The 10,816-nt window shown below is 42.3% G+C and overlaps 1 pseudogene; it reads right to left on the reverse strand.

Moving 5' to 3' along the window:
- The window catches only part of LOC135528199 (rano class II histocompatibility antigen, A beta chain-like), a 19,455-nt pseudogene extending 10,192 nt beyond the window's left edge, over nucleotides 1–9,263 (reverse strand).
- Between the last annotated feature and the right edge of the window lie 1,553 nt (nucleotides 9,264–10,816).

The raw sequence follows: 10,816 nt of genomic DNA on the forward strand, positions 1-10,816 counted from the left end.
ATCACAGATCAATACATCCTGTCTATAGCCCATCAACACCATAACAGATCAATACATCCTGTCTATAGCCCGTCAGCACCATAACAGATCAATACATCCTGTCTATAGCCCCATCAGCACCATAACAGATCAATACATCCTGTCTATAGCCCCGTCAGCACCATCACAGATCAATACATCCTGTCTATAGCCTCGTCAACACCATAACAGATCAATACATCCTGTCTATAGCCCCATCAACACCATAACAGATCAATACATCCTGTCTATAGCCCGTCAACACCATAACAGATCAATACATCCTGTCTATAGCCATCCTGTCATAGCACACATCACAGATCAATACATCCTGTCTATAGCCCGTCAACACCATCACAGATCAATACATCCTGTCTATAGCCTCGTCAGCACCATAACAGATCAATACATCCTGTCTATAGCCCAACACCATAACAGTCAGCACCATAACATAACAGATCAATACATCCTGTCTATAGCCCGTCAGCACCATAACAGATCAGCACCATAACAGATCAATACATCCTGTCTATAGCCCGTCAGCACCATAACAGATCAATACATCCTGTCTATAGCCCGTCAACACCATAACAGATCAATACATCCTGTCTATAGCCCCGTCAACATAACCATAATCAGATCAATACATCCTGTCTATAGCCAGTCAGTACCATAACAGATCAATACATCCTGTCATAGCCTGTCATAGATCCCATCAACACCATAACAGATCAATACATCCTGTCTATAGCCCCGTCAACACCATCACAGATCAATACATCCTGTCTATAGCCCCGTCAACACCATAACAGATCAATACATCCTGTCTATAGCCCCGTCAACACCATCACAGATCAATACATCCTGTCTATAGCCCCGTCAACACCATAACAGATCAATACATCCTGTCTATAGCCCTGTCAACACCATCACAGATCAATACATCCTGTCTATAGCCCCATCAGCACCATAACAGATCAATACATCCTGTCTATAGCCCCAACACCATAACAACACCATCACAGATCAATACATCCTGTCTATAGCCCGTCAACACCATAACAGATCAATACATCCTGTCTATAGCCCGTCAACACCATAACAGATCAATACATCCTGTCTATAGCCCCAACACCATAACAGCACCATAACAGATCAATACATCCTGTCTATAGCCTCAGCACCATAACAGATCAATACATCATAGCCCGTCACACATCCTGTCTATAGCCCCATCAGCACCATAATCAATACATCCTGTCTATAGCCTCAGTCAACACCATAACAGATCAATACATCCTGTCTATAGCCCCATCAGCACCATAACAGATCAATACATCCTGTCTATAACACCATAACAGATCAATACATCCTGTCTATAGCCCATCAGCACCATAACAGATCAATACAGATCAATACATCCTGTCTATAGCCCCATCAACACCATAACAGATCAATACATCCTGTCTATAGCCCGTCAGCACCATAACAGATCAATACATCCTGTCTATAGCTCTGTCAGCACCATAACAGATCAATACATCCTGTCTATAGCCCGTCAACACCATAACAGATCAATACATCCTGTCTATAGCCCGTCAGCACCATAACAGATCAATACATCCTGTCTATAGCAGAACAGATCAATACATCCTGTCTATAGCCCAGCATCAACACCATAACAGATCAATACATCCTGTCTATAGCCCCATCAGCACCATAACAGATCAATACATCCTGTCTATAGCCTGTCAGCACCATAACAGATCAATACATCCTGTCTATAGCCCCATCAGATCAATACATCCTGTCTATAGCCCTGTCAGCACCATCACAGATCAATACATCCTGTCTATAGCCCCATCAGCACCATAACAGATCAATACATCCTGTCTATAGCCCTGTCAACACCATCACAGATCAATACATCCTGTCTATAGCCCTGTCAACACCATCACAGATCAATACATCCTGTCTATAGCCCGTCAACACCATCACAGATCAATACATCCTGTCTATATAGTCTATAGCCTCGTCAACACCATAACAGATCAATACATCCTGTCTATAGCCCTGTCAACACCATAACAGATCAATACATCCTGTCTATAGCCCTGTCAACACCATAACAGATCAATACATCCTGTCTATAGCCCGTCAACACCATAACAGATCAATACATCCTGTCTATAGCCCTGTCAACACCATAACAGATCAATACATCCTGTCTATAGCCCGTCAGCACCATAACAGATCAATACATCCTGTCTATAGCCCGTCAGCACCATAACAGATCAATACATCCTGCCCTGTCATAACAGATCAATACATCCTGTCTATAGCCCCATCAACACCATCACAGCACCATAACAGATCAATACATCCTGTCTATAGCCCTGTCAACACCATAACAGATCAATACATCCTGTCTATAGCCCTGTCAACACCATAACAGATCAATACATCCTGTCTATAGCCCCATCAACACCATAACAGATCAATACATCCTGTCTATAGCCCCGTCAGCACCATAATAGATCAATACATCCTGTCTATAGCCCGTCAACACCATAACAGATCAATACATCCTGTCTATAGCCCCGTCAGCACCATAACAGATCAATACATCCTGTCTATAGCCCCGTCAGCACCATAATAGATCAATACATCCTGTCTATAGCCCGTCAACACCATAACAGATCAATACATCCTGTCTATAGCCCCGTCAGCACCATCACAGATCAATACATCCTGTCTATAGCCCCATCAGCACCATCACAGATCAATACATCCTGTCTATAGCCCCGTCAGTACCATCACAGATCAATACATCCTGTCTATAGCCAGTCAGTACCATCACAGATCAATACATCCTGTCTATAGCCCGTCAACACCATAACAGGTCTGTAGAGCAGTGTTCTTCACCCCTGGTCCTGGGGAAACCACAGGATGTGCAAGGTTTTGTTCCACCTCAGTCCACACACCTGATGCAACTTACACTGAATGTACAAAACATTAGGAACACCTGCTCTTTCCATGACATAGACTGACCAGGTGAATCTAGGTGAAAGCTGTGATCCCTAAAATCCCGCTTTTGGTGCTCCTCTGCCAGGGTCTGAACACAATAGTGGAACACCCCCCCCCCCCCACACACACACACAAACACACACACACACACACACCCACACCTCCCCCCACACACACTCCCACTTACCTGCAGGGCGTTGACCACTTTGATCTGGTGCTCCTCTGCCAGGGCCTGAACACAGTGGTGGAACAGACTGTTGATGTTGTCTTTAATCTTCATCACCTCATCTCCATCCAGAGACTCCAGCTTGGCCTCCAGGTACTCCAGATTCACCTGGGGGGGGTACAGAGGGGGAGAGAGTAGAGTAAGGGTGGGTGGAAAAGGGAGGGTTGAGCGAGAGGGGGGGAGGAAGAGGGAGAGAGTGGGGGAAGAGGGAGTTTGGTAGATATAGGGGAGGGGGAAGATGGTTGGGAGAGAGAGGGGGAGAGGGTTGGGTGAGAAAGGTGAGGGGAAGATGGTTGGGAGAGAAAGGGGAGGGGCAGGAGGGAGGGTTGAGAGGTCACAGAAAGAAGGAGGGTGGGGAACGGGAGAGAGAGAAGGAGAGAAGGGGGGTGGGGAACGGGAGAGTGAGAAGGAGAGAAGGGGGTGGGGAACGGGAGAGAGAGAAGGAGAGAAGGGGGTGGGGAACGGGAGAGAGAGAAGGAGAGAAGGGGGTGGGGAACGGGAGAGTGAGAAGGAGAGAAGGGGGTGGGGAACGGGAGAGAGAGAAGGAGAGAAGGGGGTGGGGAACGGGAGAGTGAGAAGGAGAGAAGGGGGGTGGGGAACGGGAGAGAGAGAAGGCGAGAAGGGGGGTGGGGAACGGGAGAGAGAGAAGGAGAGAAGGGGGTGGGGAACGGGAGAGTGAGAAGGAGAGAAGGGGGTGGGGAACGGGAGAGTGAGAAGGAGAGAAGGGGGTGGGGAACGGGAGAGTGAGAAGGAGAGAAGGGGGGTGCATTGAGGTTATAGTTAAGACACCTAAAAGTTTTAAAAAACAAATGTATTGTAAACAGGTCATTTTGTAAACAAATGTAATGTAAAACAGGTCATTTTGTAAACAAATGTAATGTAAACAGGTAATTTTGTAAACAAATGTAATGTAAACAGGTCATTTTGTAAACAAATGTAATGTAAACAGGTCATTTTGTAAACAAATGTAATGTCAACCGGTCATTTTGTAAACAAATGTAATGTAAACAGGTCATTTTGTAAACAAATGTAATGTAAACAGGTCATTTTGTAAACAAATGTAATGTAAACAGGTCATTTTGTATACAAATGTAATGTAAACATGTCATTTTGTAAACAAATGTAATGTAAACATGTCCTTTTGTAAACACATGTAAACAGCTGTTCTCTCTTACCTTCATGAGGAAGAGTTCATCCCAGAAACGGGAGTTGTTCTTGGCTGGATCCTCTTTCTGAAGAGAGAGGAGACAGAGAGTCACTCCATGTCATCTCAGTATAGTGTTGTGTAATGGTATTGGGTTTAATGGTAAATGTCCCAAACACACACTGTAGTGTTGTGTAATGGTATTGGGTTTAATGGTAAATGTCCCAAACACACACTGTAGTGTTGTGTAATGGTATTGGGTTTAATGGTAAATGTCCCAAACACACACTGTAGTGTTGTGTAATGGTATTGGGTTTAATGGTAAATGCCACTCATCACAACACATATAGACATGTTTCCATATCATTTTATTGAAAAACATGCAATTAATTATTTTCTTAGGGTTGTCTCAACATTTGAGTCCGTAGCTCATTTCTCCATCAAAGTTTTGGGCTTGTAGGAAAAGTCTTCATATGAGAATCTCAGAGAGTGGCCACTTATTGGACTATTCAAGGAGAGTTGGGTTGAAGCAATAGGCTGCTAATTTGATTTAACTCGGCAAGTCAGTTAAAAACTTGGGACAAACTGAATTGCTTTCATGGAGGACTGGCTTGAATTGTGAGGGTGACCACACAATTTATTTCCATAATGAGCCAAATATAAAGGTTTTTTACCCAAAGTTGAAAAAAACAAAACACAAGAGACCAGCAAAATTGATAAACTTGTGCTGCGGTATAGCAACAGCAGCGTCATCTTGTGGTAAAAACATGGTACTGTTACACTACTTCATTGTAAATAATGCAAGCGACTTCAATTACTAATATCTCTGAACAGGTTAAAAAAAGAACATCACCAAAGTCACAGGGAATACATGACATAATATGGAGAAGCAATACTCCAAGCCACAGTTTCATACTATTTGTCAAACATAAACAACTGATACTGTATACTGGTTGTTGGGGTGGGATTGGCATGGGGGGTCCATGGGTGGCATTTGACAATTTTGGGGGGGATTCATTATGTCTTACTCATTGGTAGGAAGAAGTGTGGTCCAAATCAGATGTTGGGTACTATATTTATTGAATATTATCTGAATCTTATCAAATAAAATGGCCAATTTGGGTGCAATCAATTATCTTAATTTCTCAGAGATAAAATTAGATTAACAAAATAATGTTTCGGGAATAATAATCGTATCCGTTACTAAGTACAGAAAATTATTTCAGGACAATCTGAGATGGTGGGTATTGAAATTCTCTTTCTTGTGCTTTTTGAGGTGAAAGGAACTATGAGAGCAAGTCCACCAACCTAATTTCTGTTCCTGTCTGTCTGTTCCGACCCTCACTCTTTCTTTCCCTTTAACTCTCTTTCTTCCCCTATGCTCTTACTCTTTCACTTGACCATATCCCTTTAGCTCTGCACAAACCTCCCTCTCTGTCTCATCTTTATCCATCATTTCCTCTTCTCTCCCTCCATCTCTCTCTCCCTCCATCCCTCTTCTCTCCCTCCATCCCTCTTCTCTTCTCTCCCTCCATCCCTCTTCTCTCCCTCCATCCCTCTTCTCTCCCTCCCTCTCTCTTCTCTCCCTCCCTCTCTCTTCTCTCCCTCCCTCCATCCCTCTTCTCTCCCTCCCTCTCTCTCTCCCTCCATCCCTCTTCTCTCCCTCCATCCCTCTTCTCTCCCTCCATCCCTCTTCTCTCCCTCCATCCCTCTTCTCTCCCTCCATCCCTCTTCTCTCCCTCCATCCCTCTTCTCTCCCTCCATCCCTCTATCTTACCGCAAAGATCTCATCATACATCAGCACCACTTTCTCCTTCAGGGGTTTCTTAGAGGAGGACGTCCTTCCCAGAAGCCCCGCCTTCTTCTCCAGCTGAGACATGGCTGGGTCTGGAGACACACACAAATAAGTAAGCATAGAAATGTAAACACAGCAGACGCAAATAGGCATGTAGCTAGTATCACACAGGAAAAACTCAAAAGGAAAGACAATACTACATACACTAGAGGTCGACCGATGAATCGGAATGGCTGATTAATTAGGCCGATTTCCAGTTTTCATAACAATCGGAAATCAGTATTTTTGGGAGCCTATTTCCAATTATTATTTAAAAAAATGTAATACCTTTCTTTAACTAGGCAAGTCAGTTATGAACGCCTAGGAACACGGTTAACTGCCTTGTTCAGGGGTAGAACGACAGATTTTCACCTTGTCAGCTAAGGGTTTCAATCTTTCAACCGCACAGTTAACTAGTCCAATGCTCTAACCACCGCACTCCACAAGTAGCCTGCCTGTTACGCGAATGCAGTAGAAGCCAAGGTAAATTAGTAGCTAGCATTAAACTTATCTTATAAAAAACAATCAATCATAATCACCAGTTATAACTACTAATCCAGTTTAGCAGGCAATATTAACCAGGTGAAATTGTGTCATTTCTCTTCCGTTCATTGCACGCAGAGTCAGGGTATATGCAACAGTTTGGGCTGCCTGGCTCATTGCGAACTAATTTGCCAGAATTTTACGTAATTATGACATACATTGAAGGTTGTGCAATGTAACAAGAATATTTAGACTTAGGGATGTCACCCTTTAGATAAAATACCGAACGGTTCTATATTTCACTGAAATAATAAACGTTTTGTTTTCGAAATGATAGTTTCCGGATTCGATCATATTAATGACCAAAGGCTCGTATTTCTGTGTGTTATTATGTTATAATTAAGTCTGATTTGATAGATCATTCTGACTGAGCAGCAGCAGGCCTGTAATCATTCATTCAAACAGCACTTTCGTGCGTTTTGCCAGCAGCTCTTTGCAAGCACAGCGCTGTTTATGACTTCAAGCCTATCAGCCTAATGGCTGGTGTAACCAATGTGAAATGGCTAGCTAGTTAGCTGGGTGTGCGCTAATACTGTTTCAAATATCACTCGCTTTTAGATTTGGAGTAGGTATTCCCATTGCGCTGCAAGGGACGCGGCTTTTGTGGATCGATGGGTAACGATGTTCGAGGGTGGCTGTTGTCGATGTGTTCCTGGTTCGAGCCCAGGTATGGGTGAGGAGGGGGACGGAAGCTATACTGTTACACTGGCAATACTATAGTGCCTATAAGAACATCCAATAGTCAAAGGTATATGAAATACAAATGGTATAGAGAGAAATAGTCCTATCAATACTATATTAACTTCAACCTAAAACCTCTTACCTTAGAATATTGAAGTCTCATGTTAAAAGGAACCACCAACTTTCATATGTTCTCATGTTCTGAGCAAGGAACTTAAACGTTAGCTTTTTTACATGGCACATATTTTACATGACACACATTTTACATGGCACATATTACTTTCTTCTCCAACACTTTGTTTTTGCATTATTTAAACCAAATTGAACATGTTTCATTATTTATTTGAGGCGAAATTGATTTTATTCATGTTTTATATTAAGTTAAAATAAGTGTTAATTCAATATTGTTGTATTTGTCATTATTACAAATGTAAAAAAATGTCTGATTAATCGGTATCAGCGTTGAAAAATCATAATCGGTCGACCTCTAACATACACACACCACCAGGCATTCCACACTGGCTTGGACCCTCATTCTACACTGTTAGTGTAGGAGGTGCTTCTATTGTCAAGAATGTATGGCATTTAGAACCCTCAGTTCTGGTCGAGTTTTAACACAGGGTTAGAAAACTGTCACTTATTACCCATTTATATACTGTATATGATTAGTCATCAAATGTATGTTTACAAAATACATTCATATTCCCAGCTATGGCAATCAACAAAAGTTAACTAGGCCTAAATCAAGTATCCTAAACTGTCAACAAAGCATTCTTAGCTACATGTGTTCACTCAGTCATTCCCAAGAAGTGACGTGATAATGCTTGCTTCTACACCTGCGTTGCTTGCTGTTTGGGGTTTCAGGCTGGGTTTCTGTACAGCACTTTGATATATCAGCTGATGTACGAAGGGCTTTATAAATAAATTTGATTTACTATAAAAGGCTACTAGAATAGTATGCAACACAAGCTAACGTTAGCTAGTTAATCGTGATTAATATCCTTATCTGACTGTATCCTGGTTGTTCTCTTTGCGCAACAGGACACTACAAAGTGGGCCTGCCCTGACTGTATATGCATTGATTGGGCAACTGCTGTACTGTAGACGAATGTTAGTTAGCTGTCGACTACATTTCCAATGGAATACATAGCTGGCTAGTGTTAGCATGATATGTCAGTTTCATGCAATATATCCCCATAAAACACATGATACGTAAGAACAGTTCACTGCAGACAACAGTCAAACCATAGATAATTGTTTACAAATGACTAGCAGTGGTTAGCCGAGTTGGTAGCTAGCTACAGCTAACTAACATGCTAACTAGCTAGCTAACGTTAACTAGCTAGGTAGCCAACCTACGTTGTTTCCAGTCACCAAAAAGTTCATATTCAAAAGTCAAACAACTCTTTATTCAGTGCAAGGCAACTCAGTTACTAACGTGCAACTCAAACATCGGCCACTCTAGTGCTGGCAAATGTTAGTGTTAATGACAACAAGCTGCTACCTACTCGTCATACATAGCTACAGTGTGTGTCTATAGTACCTAGCTATAGCTAACTAGCTATTTTCTTACAATGTCTGCTTCCTTGTCGATGTACAACCTAACAGCGTTTGAGGACAGCTAGCAAGATGTATATGTTGTCATACATTATTCATCAAACTCCTTCTTACCTCAATCAAACGATTATTTATATGAATCCATACTGTTCGCTCAGAAAACTACAGATACCAATGTTAGCCTGCTAGCTAGCTAGCTGTGATTGAAACTTCCTTTGCCTGTCTGGAGACTGCATGGTCCAAGCGCCTGTGTTGTCACTGGTCGTCGTGTATCGAAGATACTGTAGCTAGCTATCACTGATTTACAATCCACTCAATCTTCTGCATACAGTAGTACATTCAATTCATTACTAGGAGGACAAGAATATAAATATATTGGAAATAAGTGTATTTGTAATTATTTTATGTGTCATCCTCTGGGATTATTTGTACTTTTAAATTGTTTTACATTTACATTTAAGTCATTTAGCAGACGCTCTTATCCAGAGCGACTTACAAATTGGTGAATTCACCTTCTGACATTGTTTTAAACTGTAAAAATCAAATATACATTAATTAAATAAATTAGATTTCATTATATGGCCAAAAGTTAATCTAGCTACATTCATATGTCTTTTCACATGTTTTCATTTGTCCAAACTGTCCATTACTGGTGCTCATGAACGGTTATAAACAGTGTTAAACAGTGTTAAATAAACTTCAGTTAGTGCTAAACTCGGCTGCTAGAATTTTGACTAGAACCCAAAAATGTGAACATATTTCTCCAGTGCTAGCTTCTCTACACTGGCATCCTATTAAAACTAGGAATGATTTCAAGGTTTTACTGCTAACCTACAAAGCATTACACAGACTTGCCCCTACCTATCTCTCCAATTTAGTCCTGCCATACATACCTACACGTACGCTACGGTCACAAGACGCAGGCCTCCTAATTGTCCCTAGAATTTCTAAGCAAACAGCTGGAGGCAGGGTTTTCTCCTATAGAGCTCCATTTTTATGGAATGGTCTGCCTATCCATGTGAGAGACGCAGACTCGGTCTCGACCTTTAAGTCTTAATTGAAGACTCATCTTTGCAGTAGGTCATTGACTGTAGTCCGGCCCAGGGTTGTGAAGGTGAACGGACAGGCACTGGAGCGACAAACCACTCTTGCTGTCTCTGCCTGTTCCCCAGAGTGCTACCTTGTCCCGGATCTGGTGTTTTTAGACTCTCTCTCTACCACACCTGCTGTCTCTAACTCTGAACGCTCGACTATGAAAAGCCAACGGACATTTACTCCTGAGGTTGCACCCTCCACAACCACTGTGATTATTATTATTTGACGCTGCTGGTCATCTATGAACATTTGAACATCTTGGCCATGTTCTGTTATAATCTCCACCCAGCTCAGCCAGAAGAGGACTGGCCACCCCTCAGAGCCTGGTTCCTCTCTAGGTCTCTTCCAAGGTTCCTGCCTTCCTAGCCACCGTGCTTCTACACCTGCATTGCTTGCTGTTTGGGGTTTTAGGCTGAGTTTCTGTACAGCACTTTGTGACATCTGCTGATGTAAAAAGGGCTTTATAAATACATTTGAACTTCTCTAGCGTCTAAACGCCTGGTAGGTTCAGTAAAGGTCTGTGCACCCTTCACATCCCTTTCTATGGCTCATTGGCTGAAATTGAACGCAAATGTCATCAGATAACAATAAGACAGTTAATCTTTTCTCTGCCAACTCTGTGAGAGATCCAGGCATTGCCTGGAAATGTCACAGACAGACTCCGGAATCTCTTGGAAATGAGTTAACGGAA

The sequence above is a fragment of the Oncorhynchus masou genome, chromosome 5 (genome assembly GCF_036934945.1).
Source record: "Oncorhynchus masou masou isolate Uvic2021 chromosome 5, UVic_Omas_1.1, whole genome shotgun sequence".
Classification (NCBI taxonomy): domain Eukaryota; kingdom Metazoa; phylum Chordata; class Actinopteri; order Salmoniformes; family Salmonidae; genus Oncorhynchus; species Oncorhynchus masou.